Genomic DNA, 25,196 nt, shown 5'->3' on the forward strand with positions numbered 1-25,196 from the left:
AGCTTCTCAGCTCCTCTCCGACCACGGACCCTGCGCTATTAATATCAATAAGCTGCAGATTCCATTTCTCCCAGACAAAGACAAAGGGAGAAAAAGAGGCGATGAGTGAAGGGAGGAACTCATATCCTCCCGCACCACCATGGGGTTGCCACGTACTATCACCTCCCCTGCTGCACGAGGGAGGAGGGAGCGTTTTGTACCCACTGTTTCACACACATGCACCCTCACCCACTGTTTCACACACATGCACCCTCACTCACCCACTGTTTCACACACATGCACCCTAACTCACCCACTGTTTCACACACATGCACCGTAACTCACCCACTGTTTCACACACATGCACCGTAACTCACCCACTGTTTCACACACATGCACCCTAACTCACCCACTGTTTCACACACATGCACCCTAACTCACCCACTGTTTCACACATATGCACCCTAACTCACCCACTGTTTCACACACATGCACCCTAACTCACCCACTGTTTCACACACATGCACCCTAACTCACCCACTGTTTCACACACATGCACCCTCACCCACTGTTTCACACACATGCACCCTCACCCACTGTTTCACACACATGCACCCTCACCCACTGTTTCACACACATGCACCCTAACTCACCCACTGTTTCACACACATGCACCCTAACTCACCCACTGTTTCACACATGCACTCTAACTCACCCACTTTTTCACACACATGCACTCTAACTCACCCACTGTTTCACACACATGCACCCTAACTCACCCACTGTTTCACACACATGCACACTAACTCACCCACTGTTTCACACACATGCACCCCAACTCGCCCACTGTTTCACACACATGCACCCTCACCCACTGTTTCACACACATGCACCCTCACCCACTGTTTCACACACATGCACCCTAACTCACCCACTGTTTCACACACATGCACCCTAACTCACCCACTGTTTCACACACATGCACCCTAACTCACCCACTGTTTCACACATGCACTCTAACTCACCCACTTTTTCACACACATGCACTCTAACTCACCCACTGTTTCACACACATGCACCCTAACTCACACACTGTTTCACACACATGCACCCTAACTCACCCACTGTTTCACACACACATGCACCCTAACTCACCCACTGTTTCACACACATGCACTCTAACTCACCCACTGTTTCACACACATGCACCCTAACTCACCCACTGTTTCACACACATGCACACTAACTCACCCACTGTTTCACACACATGCACCCTAACTCACCCACGTTTTCACACACATGCACCCTAACTCACCCACTGTTTCACACATATGCACCCTAACTCACCCACTGTTTCACACACATGCACTCTAACTCACCCACTGTTTCACACACATGCACCCCAACTCATACACTGTTTCACACACATGCACTCTAACTCACCCACTGTTTCACACACATGCACCCTAACTCACCCACTGTTTCACACATATGCACCCTAACTCACCCACTGTTTCACACACATGCACCCTAACTCACCCACTGTTTCACACACATGCACCCTAACTCACTGTTTCACACATATGCACCCTAACTCACCCACTGTTTCACACACAGGCACCCCAACTCACCCACATGCACCCTAACTCATACACATGCACCCTAACTCACCCACTGTTTCACACACATGCACCCCAACTCACCCACATGCACCCTAACTCATACACATGCACCCTAACTCACCCACTGTTTCACACACATGCACCCCAACTCACACACATGCACCCTAACTCATACACATGCACCCTAACTCACCCACTGTTTCACACACATGCACTCTAACTCACCCACTGTTTCACACATATGCACCCTAACTCACCCACTGTTTCACACACATGTACCCTAACTCACCCACTGTTTCACACACATGCACCCTAACTCACCCACTGTTTCACACACATGCACCCTAACTCACCCATTGTTTCACACGCACCCCAACTCACGCGCATGCACACTCGCAGCAGGGTAATGCAAATAAATACAGGCCAACTGCTGGGTGATATTTTCCAATCATTTGACCCTGCACAACACATTCCTGCAGTAATCAGGTTACTCTTTACACTATACCTTCTTCTCTTCCATGTTCTTTCAATCTTGTTGCTATTCAAATATATATATTTGTATGGTTTTAATGGGAAAAATGCAACCTTTTAAATGGATGTCCAATCAGTTTAGTCTAATATGGTCAATTAAAGTAATACCAGGTTCAGATGGTTGCTATAATGACTACATGTCCCAGGATGCATGGCGTGCAAACTTCCGGTACCCAGGTTTCCCACCTCTTACACATCTACGTAATGCAGATTTTGCAGCTGCAAACTCTTTTTGCTTTTATATTAACAACTATATTTACCGTCAATACTGATTGGATATAGCCTTGAAAAGAAGGTGGCAAATGTTCTCTTTAAGCACAGAGATACTTCAAACTTTTTTTTTGTGAATCTCAGCTTCCCGAAACCCAATACAACTGCTTATTTTTTTACAAGTAACAGTCAAAAGCCCAAACCTGACAAAGCTGTTCATTATACAAGACAACATTGAACAAATTCAAAATATTTTAAGGGGTCGGAAAAAGCAAACAATTTGCTATTTTTAAGCAAAAAAATCCTATATATATATATATATATATACATATATATATACACACACGTCTTTCACTGTCATTATGATTTTACTATAATTGTATTTTTCAAATGTTGAGATGTTTCTATTTACTGTTCATGTTGTCTACTTCTACTCTTTTTGCACAATGCCTTGTTTAGATGCTGCTGTGACGAAAACATTTTTCCAAATTGGAATCAATAAAGTTGATCTCATGTTATGATATAATATCAGCTCTGCACACAACTGAACTGGACACTTCCCTGACTTTCAGACACTGGACATCTCGTAGTAACTCAGGACCTACAGTAACTCTCGTGGTTATCATACACACCAACTCTGTCAATCGCTTACAGAACACACCTACACACACAGGACATGCACACGCATACATCCACCAGCGTCCCATAAAAGGTTAGAGAGGAGGAGTAAAAAAAACAGAGAGAAAGTGGAGAAAGATAATGAAATCTTTACAGACTTACCGACAAACAGTTAAACACACTTTCACCATGTTCATGAAACTGTATATTGATGCAGGTTCCCTCCAAACTCTGAGTGTTTGCAAATCCACTTCTGAAGGAGAGGAGCGCCAGTGAAAGTAGCAGGTATGGAGTAGTTGAAGTAGTGTGAGGTAGTTGGAGAGTGTGTGTGTGTGTGGAGAGAGAGAGAGAGAGAGAGAGAGATAGAGAGAGAGAGAGAGAGAGAGAGAGAGAGAGAGCACCCAGTGTTGAGAGGGATTGGAGGTATGTGGACAAAACACAACAAAAGCCGGTGCCTTGCTTCCAGATTAATATGCAGGAAGTGGCCCCCTTTGCATAAACACAAACACTCAGCAAATGGAGCAGAAGCCTGCTGAGAGCCCTACCTGTCCCGGCCTCTTTTAATTAGACAAGAGCAGGCAGGACAAATGAACATCAACACGGAAACACGAGGCAGAACAAAACCAAGGTGAAGAAAAAAGAGAAAGGCTTCCTCCATCTTCAGAAAAAGAAGAAGTCCCTTATGTGAAGAACAGACTTGGCCATAAAAAGTAACACTTATTTTGCCGGTTTGTCTTGTTTTCACCTTGTCACATACTGTACAAGAAAACATCCCTAATTAGCCAAATTTGCTCATTGCTCAGATTGGTGATTAGTCTAATTGTCTGATATTATTAAAATACACTATAATTTGACCAGAGCATGAAGACTTCAACACAAAACGGTTAATTACAACGTAACACGCTAATTAAATCTTCAAATATCAAATTTAATTACTTTTAGTAGATCCGTTTTTGGTTTTTCATTAAAGTATGTCCTGGATTTTTTTAAATAAATGCACCTGGTGATCCTTTGATTCATCTTTACAAATGCCTCTAACTTGCACACCTTGTAGTAGAAATAGGAAAAATACGAGCTGAATTTTAATCAGTTTAAAAAAAAAATCCAAAATCTATGTCTTCCTTTCTGGAGTGTCTCAATTATGTCCTGACGTTCATCCATCTCCTTTACTCTCTTCATCCATCTGTCTGTCTTTTTTTTTCCTTTTCTAATTTAGTCGAAGAAAAGCAGAAGTGTGTCGTGTCGGGGGAAACTCCTGGGAGAAAACTGCCAGGCCGTCAGTTAGGAAAAAAAGAGAGAAAACTGGGAGAGGAGCCCCCTTACACAGAACCTGGAGACTGGTGTCAGACGCTGAGTGACACGTACTGATGTGGCCGGTCAGAAATGTCATTTTCATGTGAAACCCTTTCTCTCTCAGATGCATCGGGGTGGAGTGAGAGGGGGTGAGGGGTGAGGCGACACTAGGTGGAGGCAGGCAGTGAAGGGAGGAATTGAGGGGTGAAAGGGAGTCAAGAGAGGGAGAGCAGAAATGAGACCTCTGGAAAATAAACAGGGTGTAGGGTTTCAAAGGCAAGGGGGACACAGGCATTCCATTGTTCAAGCCAATTATCAGTGGAAAATAATAACAACAGATGGATCCAGAGCGGCCAACTTGTGCCGGAGCACCCTGGCGCTGGGGAACAGATGAGGAAATGTGAGAGTGCTGGTGGAGGGGGGTGAGGAGGGGGTGTGTGTGCTGCCCCACAGTCTCACACACACCAGATGTGAACTTCCGCAAGGACAGTTTAATGTGTTCTCTCTCCGGCCACCACTTGGGCTTCGGCTTACCGGACAATGGCTTCGTCAAAAACTCCACGTCTCAACTCATAACTCAACATGCATGCTGGATGTAGTTACTGTGTCAGCACCCATTGGTTTGTTCACTTTGGTTTTAAAGATTCCAGATTCGCATTTTGGCTTTTGTCATCTTAACTTATGCATCGGAGGTTGGGACAGGTACGTTCCTATGATAGTTACTCAGTGGCACATGAAGCCAAAAGTGTACCCCTTCTCCAATCTGCCACTCGGCTCAGTCAAATAACTTTTGGCTATAAGCGTAATTTATAATATGTAGATCTCTAAAAGTGTAGACTGGGGGTTAAGCTCAACAAATGATACGCTGATTTACAAACATCCCTTTATCAATGTAAGTCAATGTGAAAAAAAGTATTTTTGTGCCCAATGACATCACGGTCTGACACGGCAGTTGTCGTACCAACGTTTGGCCAAAAAAATAAACATTTCTTAAATGGACGTCGCACATCCTAGGGGATCGGATTTATGGATGTCACTACAACCAGAAGTGACACGATGGGATGAAGCTAAATAAGACTTTGTAATGCAACAAAAAGGTAACAATGGACTTCAGTGAACACAAAAGGGTTGAAGTTGTCAGACGAAAATGTGGATGTGGATGTTGTTACACTGACGTCACACATTGGTTTGTGGACTACGTTTTTGAAGCCTCTAGTTTGGTATTTTGGCCGAGCCCAAGACGTTTTTTTTTGGAACTTGGAATCCTGGAAAACACTGTGTTAACGGCCTGTCAATCACAAGGTCGCCACGCACAATAGCATATGCTAATTCATTCATTTTACTCTAAATGGAGCCACATTTGACAAAACTACTTCTTGCTGTATTAAGTTATAGTTAAAACTATCGATTGAGACCATAAACCCAAAAGTAAAATGTCGTAATACGTCACATGAGAAGTATTTTCATTTTCTCAGACTTCTATAGATTCAGACACATTTTTCAACCACTCCTCATAAACCGTACAAAAAAACATACGGTTGTCAGAGTAATAAATGGCACCCTGCATTCCTTGTATGTCCAGCAAAGCAGGGGTCATCTGAAGTCCAACAGATGCTTGTTGCTGTGAGTGTAGACTAACACAACAAAGTGAAGCAGGAAGAATGAAGAAGATAGACGTTTGTTCTGCTTTTTTGTTCTTTTATTCTAATCAGCCCATATCCCAGATGACCTGTTGTGAAGTGCTCACTTGATGTTTTCCAGCCGGCCCCAATGCTCACAGACAGCCAGGCAGATGCAACAGACCTCATTGACTCTGGCTTCATTCACAGATCCCTCATATCAGCTGCAGACTGACAGCCAGGCAGCAGGGAGGGAGGAGGGGGGAGGGGGGAGGGGGGGTTGCAACCTTAAAACAAAACCAATTCTCTGTGTGACTTGTCAAGGGTGGGAGATGTCTGCAGATAGCAGTACAAAAGATCTGCCCTTCCTTTTTTCACAAGAAAAGAGAAGTTTTCGTTTCATTAACTCCAGACCGAAGCGTAATTATCTCCCTATAGACCTTAATCACCAACTGAAGGATAATAGAACAAAAGGCAGTTTCTTCTTCGGTCATTAAAGTTCTTCTTTTTTTTATGTTGTTGTTCTTTTTTCCCCTCCTCTGCACTTTAGATGAGTCCATCAAGTGACGCAAAAGAATCACGGGGGCACAAGTGAAGTCTCCTTTTCTAATTGTGTCCATTGAATGCCATAATATAAACTCCTTTGCTCTATTTCTAACTGCCTGTTTGACCCGACTGATAGCCACGGATACGAAAGGGGCAACTCAACCAGCAGATATACAGATGACTGAAGTGGCAAATGACTACGATTGAAGATGCTTGAAATAAAAACACCACTTTGGGATTGTATACAATCGAAATGACTAACCATCGCTCGAAGGTGCTTGTGATATCGTACCCTAAACAATGAATCCCTGGAGAATGGCCAATAAGGATTTCTACTGGAGAGAATGGAAACTTTAGCTAGATTTAATTAGCTTATGAGAAAATAATTGCCATTAGCAAATCAAATGGGGTTGAGGCGTTTTGCTGGGGGGGAGGGGGGCAAAAAATAAGTCATATTTTTGGTCGATGAGGAGACAAAGGGCTTTCAAACAGGAATTGGCGAGCCATCAGCCGTTTTAGTGCACTGAGACTGAGGTCGAGTTAATTAGACTATTGTCATTTTAATCAGGGCAGCTCGGCGACCGTCACTTCCTGAAAGAGCCAGTGGACTTTAAACGGCTCAGGGATTTGTGTGTGTGTGTGTGTGTGTGTGTGTGTGTGTGTGTGTGTGTGTGTGTGTGTGTGTGTGTGTGTGTGTGTTGGGCCCGAGGTGTCACCCGGCGATGGGTTATGGAGTATGGTCTGGTTCTCTCACATGCTTAGAACATTAATGAGTTGGAGACACACCAAGGAAACAAAGAAGCCCCAAGGATCACCAGGGGAAACTACTCGCCTCCACTCATGTCTCTGTTCATTTGAAAATAATTTAAATATCAAATATTTGAAATAATTTGCTTCTCCCTGGCTATCAGATTCTGAATAGAGAGCCTTTCATGTCTTCGTTATTATGTTCTTCACTGGGATTAGCATTTAAAACATAATCAATGTAGCCGTATTTTCTAGGTGCTCGCCATTGTGTTTCAATAATGGTTTATTTTGTGTCTGATTTCCATATTTTATGAATACAATCGGGATAATGACCAACCAAAAGGGTGGCGAATGATATATCAAATCTTTTTGCTGAATATCGTTAATCTAAAGAGAGTTTTAATCAAAACTGACAAAAGGGCTGATGCTCGCTCGATTTACTTTGCGCCACCTTTTGTGAAGACATTTAAGGCAAAGCAGACACCAGTTTATTTGAGTTAAGCAGAGCAAGGGGGGGGGGGGGGGGGATGCTACAGTGGAGCTCGGCCAATCATAGAGCATCCAGACTAATATTACAGGCAAAACATATTTTCCCGTGGCCAAAGATCAGGTCATGTGTGGACAAGGTGAAAAAGGTACCTGCAGACAGATGCTGGTAACCTTCGACCTATGACACAACGTCAGCCGTAGGGAAAGAAGGGCCAATGACATTATCCGAGTCAGAGTACAAAGTCATATTCACCCACCTCGAGGGAAGCTTCATTTAAAAAAGGGATCGGAGCAGTCCGAAGACTTTTGACTCCACGCCACTTCACACCAATGCGCCTGTTTTTGATTTTATTAATAGTTCCGTATCTTCATCATTTTTAACATTGGCCATTCATATTTAATGGGAAGTTAATATTAATCTGATCAGAAATTATCTTCCTTCAATAATTCAATATACGCATTAATTATTCAATAAAAAGAATGTTCAGCATATTTGAGGGAGGGGAAAAGGAAACTGGAGACGTGTGAGAAAATGAAGCCAAAGAAGTAATAGTACAAGTTAGCAAAATTAAATAATAACTATAACATGCAGCCAGTGGTAACTAAACACATGTATTCAAAAGCCATACTTAAGTAATATTTTGACATGCTTGTAGTTTATTTTCCTTATTTGTATGCTACTTCTATAACATCTCAAGAGGCATAGCGTACCCTATACTGCACTACATTCATGTAAAACTCTATTACTAGTTATGTTGTATTTTAACCCTTAAATAGGCCAGCACATATAACGTTAGGCTATAAACAAACTACATCCTGTTTGCATGGGTTCATCTCACCAGCGCTAAGATAAAGGCGGTCTCGTGTTTGGAGTGGTGACGGTTTATTTACTTAAGTTGTTAGCAACCGTCCTTTTCAACAAACGTAAAAGCTCCAGGCATCTAACCAGAGAACGTTGACTTTTTTTATATTTTCATGCCAATAATTGACAAGTGAATCTAAGTGGTCAAATGCTTACTAATTTCCAAGACTAATTTCTGTACCACTCTAAACTTTTGTACTTCTACTTAAGTAACCTTTTGAATTGAGGAGTTAAGGAGCCTAGCATTTCTACGTTGACTTAATTAAAAGTAGAAATGCTAGGCTTACAAATACAATCAACCTGCTTGTTTCACTTGAAACTGGTTTGACTTAAATGCACTAACCAGGTTACTTGTGTACATTCAGAGATAAGACAGACATGCAGACTGAGAAGCCTCTGCACTTTGAAAAAAGCCGGGGACTGCCAAGGTTCCTCTGAGAGAGATTTTCAGGGATTAGACGGTGAATTAAATGCTTAATCTTTATTTGACAGGGAAGCCAATCTCTGGCTCGCTGGTCAACCCTCTTGCAGTCGGCCCCTCTCTTTCACTGCTACACATCTCAGGGTTATTTAAAACCACATTTAGGATGCATGCTGTTCCTTGTATGAGGTCTCAATTCACTTTTCTACAAAAAGTCATTGTCTGCAGACTTACAGTATTCCACAAATGATGTCCTATATTGGATCACAGCCTTACCGGCACGCGAGTACATCTTGATGGCTATTTCCTTTTCAAAATATTCCTTTTTTTTGTGGTCCAAGCTTTTGCCTGATTGAAAATCTAACCAATTTCCATCTGCAATTTAATGACAGATGGAAAGAGATATTTCATGTGGATGTATAGTCGAGACTGATAAACTATTAATCTCACCGCTGGACAATGACACCGGCTAAATTTAAACACAAAGTGAAAAGGCGTCAAGTATCAGCCTCCCTTATCCCGTAAATTATTCATTACTGGGGGCTGTTATTTCACAGCATATAGAATTAAAAATTGCAGATTCCATGACTTCATTACAGTGTGTGTGTCGATGGTGGCAATCCTTTTTTTTTTTAACTCTGTGACACTGTCACCATCCCTCTGTGTCTGTCTTCTCCGTCAGGGCTCCATACTAATGATGTGTCTCAATTTGAACACTTCCCTTACTAAACTTTCATGTCGTACACCGTTAACACGGGCGAAGAGTGGTCATTTTCACCGGGTCATGTTGTCTCAAATTGCACACGGCTGCTCTGCCTTCACCGGAAATGATGATCGGCAGCAAGCAACGATTGTTCATGTTACCAAATCATTTGCGACTGCTCAATTAAACCTGTAAAATAACCCTGCTCAAAGAGCGAAAAAAAGAAAACCCACATGTATTACTTGTATGTGTTTAATGCTGAGTTTAACGAAGGTACTGCAAGCGATGTGTAACCTGTAGCCAAAATGGCGATCATTGAGTGTAAGAAGTGTCCAATATTCCACACTCAGCCTTAGTGCATTTTACTTCACTTCGCATTAGGACGCACTTATGCACTAAAATCAGTTAAAGGTGGGGTAGGTACGTTTCAGAAACCGGCTCGAGTGCACTAAAATGTGAAAGTACACAGCCAAAAAGAATCCGCCCCTTCCTTCAGACTTCCTTACAGAGCACCTCCTCCGCGAGAGCAGGCTGCAGTAACGTTACATATCAGGCAAAGCTCAACACATCTAGGTTAGCAATACTACACAGCCAAAGCAACTCCGATATTGACTCTGTTTGGACTTCTCCTAGTTTCCACTTTCTTTTTGTTCTTAATTTGCTCCGTTACATTTTTTTCTTTTGCGACCAGTAGACGATGTTGAACCTAACTCTGCCATGGTGAAAGTGGCCGCCTGTTGCTGGCGAGTCATTGAAGTACTGCTGCAATGCACGCCCGATGACGGCACGCCCAATGAGGGCACGAGATACATTTTTGCGTGCACGAGATGGAAGGCTGACAGACAGGGCGGCAATCCAATCCGTTTAGCCGGGCATTACAGCTTCCACAGATGACATTTTTTAATGGATTTTTTGTCAAAGCACTTCAGATATTCATTGCTATCGGGATGTTAAGAGCATTCCATGGAATATAACAAAAAGTGTATCTCGAGCCGGTTTCTCAAACTTACCTACCCCACCTTTAATGGGTCTACATGTAAATTGTATAATCCCTGGATAACCCCATATCCCTTTTATTCTGATTCGCCAATCAATTAAATTATATTCCATATAAGTTTTCGAATGTTGTTGTTTAGGATAAGATCTTTACCTACGTATCCTGGAGCACCTTGTTTCCATAGACTAGTTTGCTCCTTTAGTTTACCTGCTGCTCAATTGTTTCTGATTCCACCACTAAGTTTGATGTGTTGTTTGTGTCCAGTGTCCAATATTCAATCTTTTTTGTCCAGTTTATCCCTCATTTGAATATGTTGGTTAAGAAAGCCATGTTACTTTGCTCTACTGTATCAACACAAGCTCATTACATCGCCACATTTTGAGCTGCTTTACCTTGACTTTGATTGTTGTGTAAAAAAGTTTATTGCACGAATAAAACACTACATGTGAAAACAGTTGGTGTATTCTCCTACAAAATCAACAAAAGTTGCAAAAACGTTGTCAACCTTCTGAGCTGCTTAACCGTTAGTTTGAATTTGTTTCCAATAGGTGGCAACGAGGAAAACTAAATCTGAACCTCTTTCCTAAAATTAAAGAAAATTGGGGATGGACGTTATTGTTTTGTCAATGTCAAAAACAAAGGCTGTTCAATTCCTAGGCAGATATCGGACGGTCTATTAACAGATTTATTCTCTTCTGTTTCTCGCCTGCAGCTACTATTAATAAAACATATATATGAAATAATGTGTAATGTCAATATCTCCCACTCCTGTTCTTTCTGCTGCTCTTTTTTCCCTCATAACAGGACAGGTAGTCGGTTATATTAATGGATAAGAAGATCAGTTTAATCTAATATGTATGGACAAAGTGACATGGCTTGTGTTTTAAAGAGTGGACGTAAAAAGTGAATTCAGATATCAGATGTTATTTTCCTATGAGCGGCAGACAAAGGCTTTGTTTGTGCGCTCCACATCTTCCCCTCTCCATCCCTCTCCCTCGTATCAGCCCAGCAGCAAACAGCAAACGAGTTGTACGCAAATACTAAAACCCATAATGCATTATATTGTTTGGTGTTAACATTTGAATATTTAAATGGTGTGTTTGAGATCTAGATATCCCCATTGCGATTTCCATATGCACCCGAACACGAACAGTTAAGTTGCCCACGTGGCAAATTGAAGACTGTTAGCATATTTGAATCTTTTTTTTTTTTTTTTAGATAATATTGGTTTGACACGCCATAATTTTTTCTGATTATGTCCTGCCTTTATGCATACTTAGTTACCTACGTTATGAACGACTACTGTACGTAACCTGTGTCACAGCCACGGAGCTGAGTGTGTGAATCACCCACGTACATGTCACTTAACCAAATTGGCAACGCTGATAAGCCGTATTTACATAGCAGTGTTGCTGGGCGTGATTACTATCGGTAAAAACTTCCCCCCACGCTTTAATGGAAAGTTGGGATATAACTTGGTGTGGGTCACAGCTGCCCTCTGGAAAATAGCTCAATTACTGCCGTGGATATAAACACTCGTGTGGCTGAGTCGGAGTGGTAAACAGATGTGGGGTGACGGTGTGTGTGGTGTGTGATCAGTCAAGCAGCTGTTGCTACACCTTCATCCATTCACTTGTTCTGGTGATGGATTCCAGTTTCTCCCCCCGTGGATCAACATGCGGACGCTCTATTTGCTTACGGGGCAGTGGCAATAGGCAGATTAAGCTGCTGGGAATATCATTAACATGTTCCCTGTGTAACGCTAACGCCTGCTGCACTTTCGCTGCTGCTGCTGCTGCTGCTGTCAAACACAACAAGCCGTTTGCATCAAGTGGACATTATGGAAGGACTTCCGTCTACACAGGCCTCTGAAAATGACTTTAATCAAACGTTCAGCAACACTTTCTTTTAATCGCATGCGTATTATGGCCTATAAATACACTAATAGGGTGTTGTAATCTGTTTATAGTGCTATATGTATGTAGCTACTCATACAGCCCTCATACATATACATAATGCCTTTTTACGCATTCCATTTTAATTATAAATTATACAACACATTTTAAAGCACTTAATACGGACTTATGAGGCCAAGAACTAAAATACTTAATAACTTTATACATTTTTAGATGTATTTCATGACTTTTTTTCACTTTTACTTAAAGCAAATAAGGTTACTTTACAGGACTCCTTAAGTCCTTTTTCACAAATGCCACCCAAAATAAAATGTACAAAAATTTGAATTTCTTTGCTATCCTGAGCTGCTTTGCATTAACATACGATGCATAGTTGGTTATATGTTGCCAGTTATTTTTAGATTTCACAAGGTCTGAGTAAAGGAATTTCTTATGCCTTAGAAGTTTTAATATTTTAACATCAATTAAGACCTTTCTTTAATTCATTAATGGTAAGCCTTTGAAATGTAATTATTAGGAGACAACAGTAAGCCTGACTTATAACAAGCTTGTAATTTGTTATAACGACCTGTACCTCAGGAATGTCAAAACTTATCTTAAAGCACCCGATAACCACTAAGAATAACTTATAACTACATTATAATGTATTAAAAAAAATGCTAATGTTGACAAATATGGGAAATATAACACTATAATCCTTAAAAAAACTAAGTATCAAAAATAAAGTATTATGATATGTGACCTTATGAGCCATTATTAACGGCACTGTCTGTTATGATTCATGTGTAATGTGATTAATGAACAGTATAACTTGTTTTATTATACAAAGCTAAAGGAATGTATTCCTCCTTAAGTCGTGTGTTTGAAATGCATTTTAGACACAGGCTTCACGGAAAGTGTTACTGAAACTTATTTTCAGAACTGAAAAATGACAACACAAAGAGCATTCAGAATGATGTCATGTGCTGTTATTTTGTCTCTGCGCGCCGTGCGTTGCTCTCACAGCGTGGATTGAAGAGGACATCCCCTCTGGCTGTTGTCTCGTTGGGAGCCTACCTGTCACCCGACTGATATGACGCTCTTTGAATGCTGCGTGTGCCGTGATCAGAGCAGCAGCAAGCACCCACATGACAAAGTGACTAGGAGTGTCAAAGCAGCGCACAAACAGGCCCGTCCTCTCGCAGACAGGAAGCTGGGAGCAGCTCAGACGCTCCTTGTCTCATCTGCCAGCAGCTAAACCACGTCTGATGGTGTTCACGGCTCCTACTCTGGACGGCTGTTTTGATTTCAGCCCGTGTGACACATCTGGTGCCTGTCACGATGCGTTGTGCCAGAGCCGAGCGCGACCGGGGCGAATGTGCTGCTCGTCCTTCTGTCCGTGTTTACAAACAGGGTGAACAAACAGGGCAGCATGGTACGCATCATGTGGGAGGTCGGGGGGGCACGACACATGGCGAGCACCTGTGCAGCCCGTGTCACAGGTGGGCACTGTGCAGACTGTAAGCGCTCTGTATTAAAGAGGCATCATCTGCCAATATAGCGTGTAAAATAAGATTAACACTTGCCTAGAGAGGCGAAGTCCCTCCCCTTTCCGGGGGACCTCCATGGGACCTTATTTCGGAAAAAGTATGTATTGAAGTCAATGGAGAGAGAAAGAGTATCTTTCGATTCCGTTTGAATTGTGCCACGAATTACACATAAGATGTTTGTCAATTTAAAAGATAATTTTGCAAGTCAAAAAATGTTAAATGTGTCGTAAAATTGCAAAGAAATACTTTTTTGGTGTGAAACCGCTCAATGAACTACATCTCCCATCTCGCACCACACTCCAAGATGGCCGTCACGTTGGCACATTTCACTTCTTTCTTTCAGGATGAGGCGAAAAGTATTAAAAGAGGTGAAAATCACTCCAAGTCTGGGCATGTTGAGAGCCGTACATACACACAAGGGGAGTTAGTCGGTTCCGTAAGAGCCAGCATGCGGGACCGGCATTCTGGGATCTGTAGTCTTTCTAGTTGCGTATTTTTCATAGTCTTATATTTCAACAGTTTTACGACAAACTGTGACTTTTTTTACACGGAAATTATTGTTTAAGATTGACAAACATCATATGTGTAATTCGTTGCACAATTCAAACGGGATCGATAGATAATCTTTCTCTCTCCATTGACTTCAATACATAATTTTTCCGAAATAAGGTCTCATGGGTCGGAAGTAGATGGGCGGGACTTCGCCTCTCTATGGTCAGGCACTATCCTGGCTTAAAGGGGCTCTATTGTGCTTTTGGGGGTTTCCCTGCCCTGTAGTGTTTTGTAGTGTTTTGTGCATGTAAATGGTCTGCAGAGGGCAAAATCCCAAAGTTCACGCCAGAGGGAGTCTCTCTCCCCCACACTCCCCCTCTGCCTCAAATGCCTTGACCATTATGCACCACTAGGGCATTTTGTTCCAACAATATAGGGTTATTAGTTGTTCCTAGCGTTCTTAACATTAAACAGCAGTCCGAAGACTTTACATGTTGATGAAGCTTATAATTAGGGCTGGCTCAGGCTTACCTAGAACCAACCTCTAGCTTCTAAAGGCTTGGACTGAGACTTTCCTCACCTTTCTTCGTCTATTTCTCTTTTTGTATGCACTCATGTCCAATAAATGCATGTCACTCAGCCAGTTCAGCATCCGGGGATCATACCTGGAGTTTTTGAGTCTGGCCATTTGCCAGAATTTAAGGTTGTCCTGGTCCTGCTTTAACACTCTTTTTCTTTTTGTATTCCTGGATCCTTCATTTTTATAAATGTTCACCTCATTTTTGTCATTTGGATCGTCTATGTAGTAATTTTATTATCCTTTTAAACCATTCACACAATATTGATTGCACATCTGTCCTTGCTGGAAGAGATCCCTCCTCTCATTTGTATTTTCCCCATTAATTGTTGGGGTTCTTCGGGAGTTAATCCTTGTGCACTGCTCCTAGGATGAGTTAAATGCAGAGGTCAAATGTCACTGTGGGTGCTGTGTGCTGCATGTATGTGTGACAAATAAAGAGGGCTACGTCCTCCAATTCTATTCTATAAGGTCAAATGGCCTGGACTGTACTTATATACCTGCTGCTATTAGATCTCTTGCATCATTGGGTATGTTTAAACATCATCGTCTCACTTTCAACTGGTCTGTACTTGTTATTGATGAAACTGATATTGATGAAACTGATTTGCTCGACTGTCTCAAATTGTAATGATTGTATGCATTGCTTGAATTTTACTTAACAGACTGTATGTGGTTTGTCATGCACACCCATTCATACAGAGCAGTGTACCTTACTCTAGGACCTAACACTCACACACCGTTGGCCATGCCATCGGGAGCAACTCAGGGTTAAGTATCTTGCCCAAGGATACATCGACATGTTGACTGTCACAGAGGGTATACTACACACTGTAAAGCCCCCTGAGACAAATGTGTAATGTGTGATATTGGGATATATCTATAGAATTTGTTTGATTGATTCCTGCTGCAAATGCATGCTGTGCAGAGTGTGAGTGCTCCGTATTAAAATATGCATTATATGCTAATAAACCCAGTGTGGAATCTTAAGTGAAAGTCAGACGTAATTGAAGTGTTGATTGTGTATAATAAGTGAAAAGAAAAAGGTTTTGGATCTTGGTCACTTTATTATCCCCCATCACCGTACGCCGCCTACTGAAAATCAATTATTTCCCTCCTATGTCTAATTGAGAAAGTTTGCCCCGGCTGTAAATCAAATCTCCATCTAAGGTGCTTTCTTCACAATGTGCTCTTTATGGGCTTTTAAAGCCCCTTCGCAAGAGCATCTCGCAAAACTACCAGAATAAAGGATATTCTGTGCTAGACTCCCGCTGTCAGCTTAAATACACGAGCAATGACCATGGCTAATTGGATCCATCCCATCCATCCATCTATGAAGTACACATGCCATATCAGCAGAAAAGCAAACGACATTGTTTCACTCAGTGGTAAGGCAAGCCCGGCACTAAAGAGCCAGAAAGGTATTTATTAATGGGATGTTACAGTAGCTTAGAAAGAGGTGGGGGGTGGCGGGGGGGGGGTGCATTCACAAGTGCTTCATTTCTATGTCCTTGTCTGTCCAATCAATATTCAAAAGTGCCTCGTAATTACACGTTTAGGATTCATTTACATGCAAAGTGCCAGTGTGGCGATAAATTGAAGTGAAAAAGTTCTGTCTGTTTCTTTATTTATAATTCTGCTGTAAAATGTTTATTAGCTTTCATTTCTAAATATGTTTCTGTATATACTTATCTCAATCTAATAAAACTCCAAATAACAACAACATGACACAATCGCATTGAGGCAGACCAGGGTTTGATTCCAACCTGGGGACCATTTCCGTATGTCATCCCCTCTGTCTGTCCCCCCCCCCCCTTTCTGTCTCTATAATAAAAATACAGGTGGCCAAAAAATGATCTTAAATAAAAAAACGAGACAACTGAGGTTTGATCAATTTGCATGAGTGCCAAACCCCGGCCTGTTATGTAAATGCGATCCCTCTTAAGGGGGCGGGGGATTTTTTTTTTTTGGTGGCTCATTTACATTGTCAAATGACACAACACTCATACTTTCCATTTACTATCAAACTGTTTTGCAGAAGCCTGCTAACGTTAGCGTGTGTAGCTCCAATGTAACAATGCTGCTGCAATGGATGGTACATTTGGAAAGATGGCGTACCGTGACAGCGGCTCTGACCGGCCTCGTCAGACCCCAAAAACACGGCAAGATTTTAGGGAGGGGGGGTGGGGGGGGGGCTTGCCTGGCGCTGCTACGGGGCTCTAATATATTCAAAGAGGGATCATTTACTTAAGACTCGCATCCAAGGATCAGTCTGGCCTTCATTAGCCTCAATCTGACACGGATGTGAACAACATGTTGGCTTGCCACATGAACACTGCCCCTCCTCCCGCCCAAAACACTCCACTCACCCTCCTATCCACCTCCACCACCTCCCCCTCTCTTCTCTGAGACCTGCACGGCAAATTCCTCTGGAAATATCACAGGTTGTTAGCATTCCAGGGAGAATTTTACACGGGTGTACACGCAGGCCTTAATTAGAGACACTATTTGATCATTCGGCAGCTGGGCTTTATTAAAACCGCGGGTTCACATCGCCCTACAGTCACCCCCGGCTAAGAGAGGAGTCTGTGGAACAGGAATATGCATATTCATCGCTCCATGCATACGGGAAATATACGCCCCAGCAGAGCAGTGTTTACTCTCGCTGTACAACAACATTTCAGTTTGAACTTCAAGGATTTTGGGCTGTTTTTGGAAGAGATCGTCAGTCATTTCTGTCTTTAAATGCATGTATTTGTAAGCGGTGGTGTAAAGTAATTAAATACATTTGGATATGTACTGTACTTGCAGTAAACTTGACTAATTGGCTACTTTATTCCTCTAGTCCACTCAATCTCAGAGGCAGATGTTACACTTCTCACCTTTATATTTATTGATATCAGTTACTTATATATATATTCTTATTTATTTATATTTAAATATAAATACATGAGGCTTTATTGGAACCAAAGGGGAATACACAAGTTGTTATAGCAGCATGGTAAATTATATATAAAATACATACAGTATGAATGAATAAAAATCAGCTTCACAATTACCAGCTGCAACATGTGCACACTATTGCATCAATAATTATAATCTATTCAAATGATCTATGTTTTTCTAATATGGGCTATTCTGCATCATTAGTACTCTTTGTACTTGAAGTTAAGGCCTGGCATTGATTCAATACTTTAATGTATTAATGTATCGACTCTTAGGACTCTTATCTGGAAAGACTTGTGTTTTGAGAAATGTGCATATACAATGATGTCTCCTTCATTGACAATAACTTGCACAAATTAACTTACACAGGGTATATGCAGGAATCCTGAAGTCAAATGTAAAACCTTTTAAGACCTTTTTTAAGACCCTTTCCATACGTTTTAAGACCTCATCGCCACTTTGAGTTTTAACCGGTTACCTTGGCGACACACTTTACTGTACCTCACATTTATGATATACAGTATTGATTGTCCTTCCTCCTTATCTTCCAACCATTTGGACGCAGACTTGCATTTCCCCATAACGATGTTGTTTAACAACCGGCGTAAACGGACCTTCGCTCGCTATCAAGCAGTGAGCGTGCGATGTCCTGTTCAGATGACGTCAAACCCAACGGGGTGCCATAAATAAACTACACAGAATCACACTACACACCTACGCAATGATTACATTCAGGCAGACTGTAGAATACAACCTCTTTGGACAATTGATATACTTATTGAAAACAAGCTACAAAATGTAATACCTTGGAAAATACCGTTTAATACTTTTAATAGCCTTAATTTTCACTAAATTGATTTATCAACTTTTAATACTTTTTAAGACCCCGCGGACACCCGGTCACATTTCTCAGAAAATGATGAGAACATTGAATCATTTAAAGATAGCAGATGTTGTGTTTGAATCACTTTTTACATTACAACGCAGTTCAAGCTCATAAACAAACTGGTATACACATTTAAATGGAAATATTGATTTAATGTATTCCCTTTATTTTTGTATTTCACTTTGTTTAATTCTTGAAATTAGAAAAATATTCTTTATTTATCATTTTGAAATATCTACATAGTAGTATCCAAGAATAGAGTCTTTGTGAAAACACAGTACACTATGTTGTGATACATAGTCATTTAGATGTGAGAACACCCTCATTGGATTAGCAGTTTCACTACTCCAAGTATGTCTCCATGCTTTGAACTTACTTAAGTGCAGGATTTATAACTGTGACAGAGTATTTCTACACTTAGGCATACTGTTTTAATAATAAAAAGTAAGTAAAATATCTTCAAAAAATGTTAGTTTGGCTTTTAAGAGGGTCTTAATATAAAAACACTTGTATTTGGATGGAATGACTACCTATAGTGATAATACAATTATTCTTACAATATGGTACCTGAAAAAGGTCAAATGGCACTGATGGTATCCAAATGTGCCCAAACTTTTTTTCCACTTGTTTTGCCTCAATCTTGATACAGGATACTTATTATATGTTATACTTTGGATTCCTAAAGCTTTTAGTCTACCATGCCATCATTCAAGGGTGGTTTTTACTATAAGTAAGTTTTTTTTTTTATTAGGCGGAGGTAAGAATGTACCCTGTTTTACTATGTTCCATCTGAATTTACTCTGACACAGAAACATCTATATTGATTCTGACACTTCTACATCCAACTCACAGGTTTATCATTACTTTGAGAACAAATATTATTAATGTAACCCTTTTAGAAGGGAAGATATGGTCATTTGTTCTGGGAATGTCATTTTCGAGCCTGAGACCTGGAAAACAGGCTCAGGGCTTAACAGGTTAAGCTTTTTGAGGCTCTGCAAAAAACTGTTTAAAAATGTTTTTTCAATGGATAACATATTTCTAAATAACAAAAATCCACAGCATCCATCAAACCACAACATGAAAACTCTTCAGTGAGCCGCAGTGAGAGCCTCCACCTGAATGTCAGCTCCATGGACCTGAAGAGAAGTGACGTAAACTGCATCGGACCAAGGTCGACGGGGACTATAAAACAAACACCGGGTTTAAGGAGAAGTCTTCGCTGCGTGAAGGTTGTCCGTGTTTCGTGTTTACACTACACGGCGGGCTTTGAAATTGTTTTGCAGTGTGCAGTCTGCCCGGGGTCATTGTTTGTTTTTGACGTGTTTATACACCACACAAGGAGTAATGAGTTCTACGATAGTCAGGGGGATGCAGACATGATTCTGCACAAACGTTTTCAGGTTTGCAACTCAACTGCTTGACCTCTTCACTGTCATCAGCATCATTCAAAGTGATGTAAATATGGAACTGCATCAGGAAACCAGGAACAGTTACTATGCAAAACCTTATCGTTTAGCTGCACAACAGTTTCCATACAATGCCCTTCTCTGTAAAAGGCATTTAAAAACCGGTTCAAGTTAGAAAACACTGACGCTAATACACGTGTTTGTTGTGTACGGACATGCACAGAAGTACTTACTTTGATCTGTGGCCTCTCAGGACGTCACCACTGGAGTCTCCTCGCTGCACCGGCGAGAAAAAGGAGGAGGAGAAAAGAAGAAGAGAGTAGGTAGGAAGGAGGGGGTGGGAAAAAAAACAGTGGAAATTATTTGAAGGTGACTAACAAAAAGCAAAAACAGACATTCTCCCACAATCAGTGAAGTCACAACAGATTCGGTTTGGTAAGAGCTGCATGATTTGGATAACAATATAACTTAGTGGGATTATTGAAACTGGGATATGATCAATCATTGTTCCCATTGTCTAAAATGATCATGTTGTGATTTTGAGTGACATCACTATAAAACACTTGCGCTTCTATTGGCAACACATTGAAATACACTAAGGGGCGGGACATCTCAAAGCTGAGCCGGCTAGCTAACCAATCAGAGGAGACTGGGCTCTGGTTTCAGACAGAGGGTGAAAAGAGGTGCTGCAGCACAGGCAGTATGAGAAAAATAAAGAGCTTTTTGAACATTAAAGCATGGAGACATGTCAGAGTAGAGAGATACACGTGTGAAACCTAAAAATGAGTTAAATTGGGCCCCTTTAATTCAGAATATAAATGTATACATCAAACATATTTTGGCTGTAATAAATACTGCACCTCTTGAGATACAAATATTGTGATTTTGATTAAATTATATACTGTTTGGGTTATTATCACACACACACACACACACACACACACACACACACACACACACACACACACACACACACACACACACACACACACACACACACACACACACACACACACACACACACACACACACACACACACACACACACACACACACACACACACACACACACACACACACACACACACACACACACACACACACACACACACACACACACGGCAGAGTATGAGCGCACTAGTGAAGGGACTCAAAACAGGTCACTTTGAAATGAGTATTCATTAAAGCAGACTTAAATAGCTTCGCAGTGGTGGATACATATTTAGCATCTTAAACGGGAACTCCCTTGATTAAACAAATAATGACACAAAAACTGTAACTGGGTCCAAATTAATTTGCACTAATTGCATTTAAACAATGCTCCTCCCTGACCTCAGATCAGGCATGTTTTAATTACTGGCTTCTGAAGGCTGGATCGTAACAGGGTTGATGGGAAAATAAAAACAGCACACTGGTAGTATCCAATATAAATGAAGCTCCATGCTTAAAGGGCCTTTTGGTTTTGAGATCAGCCTCTCACAGCCCTACGCCCCTTCACCTTAACGCCACGGTTTGCAAACGCAGAGGGAAGAAACAGCTAAATGTGTTTCCTGAAAGGGAGGAGAGGTGGAAAAAGCCCATCCTGCCCCCAGAATCACCGCCGCCACGCCAGAGCCGCCGCTACCGGCCTTTCTGCAGAGGCAGCAAAAGTTCCCCGAGAGGGGAGTGTCTGCCAACTCAAACAGGGCCTCGCTCTCCTCCCTGCGGGCCGCCGGCCGCCCATGTGGGCCCGCGCTGCTTCCTGAGGGCTCGCTGCAGCTGGAGCACTTTGAATAAAGGTAACAGCAATGTCACAGCTACTGTAAACTTGCTCGGCTGCTCCTGTCAGCAGGACGTTCCCAATCAAAGCAGAAACAACCCCACCTAAAACACATAAGGCTGTTCTTTTTTTTTCCACCGGTCCTAAGTCCAAACTTCCCACGAATTACAAAGAGAGTACACAGGCGAGAGGGCAACCGCCGCTCCCTGACCCTGCCAAACAAAATGCCAAGAGACCGGGAGTGACATTCAGCTCTGGGCTTCAAAAATACGAGCACTTTGAAAATGATTAGAGTCTTATTTTATTGTCGAGCGCCTGACACAGGAGAGGAAACCAGCACAATCAAGCCGGCTGACTTTCTTTTTTTTTCTGCTGAATTTAGAAACGCTAATTAGTTTTGCTCTCGTAAAGCCAACCTGAAAACGACCAATTAGAAAGTGAAAATGAGACGCGCGGAGGAAACAAGAGCTTGTCATTTCCACTGTTTGAGTCCCATATGCACAACTTTACTGTGATGACTTTCACACACACACGTAGGAGATGATTGGCATGCCGCCTACTAAACTTGATGTCACGTACACACTCTGACCAGTTAATGGCACTTTAAATCAAAAAGCGTTTTGCTTAGTTAGAAGGGAGCCATTACAGATCTGTATGGCCACATCAAACCCAGGCTGAGCAGCTTGGGCATGCAGATGTCTGAAGTACCAGGCTGTGGAGAGGATACACCCCCCTCCTCCTCAAACACACACACACACACACACACACACACTGACCACAGCACCAGCTGCTTTCAGCTATAGACCTACCAGGGCCAAACTGTTACCCCCGCACAGGTGCCTTCTTTCTACGAATTTCCTCTTTCAAGGGTACTGGAGTTGATCCTCTGCATGTAAAACTAGTTTATACCTAACGGGGGATGGTACTTTCATGTACTTATATGTAATGCTCATACAGGCACCTGCTGAGCAAGGCATTAGAAATTAACTTTTGGACATTATCTTCAGGAATTTCCTCACTATTCCCCGAGCAAACGGTGGTAAGCGCTCCATCACTGTCCGATCCAAGACGGATGGGCTGTCAGAGCCTTCCCCTGTCCGGGATCCAGCTCCCGGGGCCGGGAAGTGGCTAAAAGAGGCCGGCGCTTTCCAGGCCCCGCGTCTTTTACTGGGAGTAATTCTCAGATGCCAGGTCGCTGCCAACGTCCTTGCAGCCAATGGCGGAGAGGCCAGTAAGTTCACATTAACTGCAGAGTGTAACCGCGCTGAACATCTGCTCATGAATGAGAGCGCTGCCCAATAACTCAGCGAGTTGAGGCCGCTGATGAAAAATGCAACGTTCTCCAGGCTGGCACGCTTGTTTTGCACAATTCTCCTGAGCCTCCCCCCCCCCCCAGAATTATATTAAGAGAATTTCAGAACGGCCGGGTGTATCTGAGAGAACAGCTGGCACTGAAAAGGGATCTGCTGCTCGGCGAGAGCTCGGGGACTTCACACGGGATCTGCCTTCTACACCGTTTGTCCTTGAAGAGGGGGAAGAAATATCAGTGTTAAGCACCCAGGTAGTAATAAGAAAGCAGAGGCTACATTTAGCTGATTACCCCGCCCTGCGTGTGCTATAGAGGACGCAGCGTGAGGAAGGAAGACATGAATCGATACGGAAGACAAGAGGGGCAATGGGACAACAAGTAGCTCCCTCTGGAGACCCATCCACTCTACCTCTCCTTTGTTTGGCTTGTTTAGCTCATTACATTGTTAACTAGCAGGGATCTGCCCCCCCAACCCCACAATATGGGATCAGACTAATCAGAAACAGAAGCAGTCTGTTCAGGGGGCGAGTACTTCAAAGACTTTGGAAAGTATGAAGGCAGGCCAACAATCCTCTGCTACAATGGCTGCAATTATGTGCCTCATGAGTTTGTCATATTACAAAATGCAGAAGCTATTTCAAATCCTCAGTGTACATAGGGACACAGTCTTCTCTTTCAGAACGGAGGAAGAAGTACATACTTAAAAGTAAATATTACTTACATAAAAGTACACAAGTATGGGCATCAAAATATACTTAAATACAAAAAGTAGAAGTACTTGCTATCCCTAATGGCTTATTTTGAGAATCACATATTTTACATTTCTAGATTCATTAATTCCTTTACCAATCAGAGCAGACTGGGCTCTGGTTTCAGACAGAGGGTGAAAAGAGGTGCTGCAGCACAGGCAGGATGAGACAAATAAAAAAAAAATGAACATTAAAATAAGTAGACATGTCACAGTGTGGCACAACATATAAATATGAACTCGGAAAGGAGCATAATAGGGCACTTTTAATGGTAGTGGAGTAAAAAGGACAACATTGGTTTCTTAAATGTAGTGGAAAATTAGTATAAAGTATCATGAAATCAAAATATTCATGTGAAGTAACTCAAAATTGTACTTTGGTATAGTACTTGAGTTAATATACTTACACTACTACACCACTGCTGTGAAGATGATGAAATGGTTTGAAAATGTTTAAGGAAGTGACGACTCCTAGCAAACACTAAGAATAAAAGATTACCACACTCTGTATTTTCACTTCTGTGTTTCGGTGAAATACAGTTAACAGATTTCTAAACGTCAGCACAGAACCCAACCTCTATCTCATTGATGCTCTGAAGGATGTGGACATCATGGCAACAGCCCAACAACGAAGGAAAGGATATGTGTGAATATTACATTGCTATTGAAAGCCAAGAGGAGCTCATTTAGCCGGTGACAAATGACAGCACTTTGTCTTCCTGACAACATCCCTCCTTCATCAAATGTCCAACTTCACGTGGAAATAGGAAATCACACATTATCACACTGACAAACAATTACAACCATGTCATTAGCAGCAACCCCGGGCCTGAAACCATTAGCATAACACAACGTAGCGCACCACGCCAACCATCAGAAGAAACACAGGATGTAGATGAAAAGACACGGATAAATCAATCTTGACACAAACAACCTGATGCTTGCAGTTCGGGAAGGATCTGAATGTTTAGTAGGAGAAGAGGAAGGG

The 25,196-nt window shown here is 41.9% G+C and overlaps 1 protein-coding gene across 10 annotated transcripts in view; it reads right to left on the reverse strand.

Moving 5' to 3' along the window:
• Positions 1–25,196, reverse strand: part of foxp1b (forkhead box P1b) — a 197,784-nt gene that overhangs the window by 130,693 nt on the left and 41,895 nt on the right. For all 10 annotated transcript variants that reach the window (XR_013808412.1, XM_079682634.1, XM_079682636.1 and 7 more), the window contains exon 3: positions 20,626–20,669. The gene's annotated coding sequence lies outside the window, so the exon portion shown is untranslated. The remainder of the gene's footprint in view (positions 1–20,625; positions 20,670–25,196) is intronic.

This window comes from Notothenia rossii (assembly GCF_949606895.1).
Source record: "Notothenia rossii genome assembly, chromosome: 5".
NCBI classification, from domain to species: domain Eukaryota; kingdom Metazoa; phylum Chordata; class Actinopteri; order Perciformes; family Nototheniidae; genus Notothenia; species Notothenia rossii.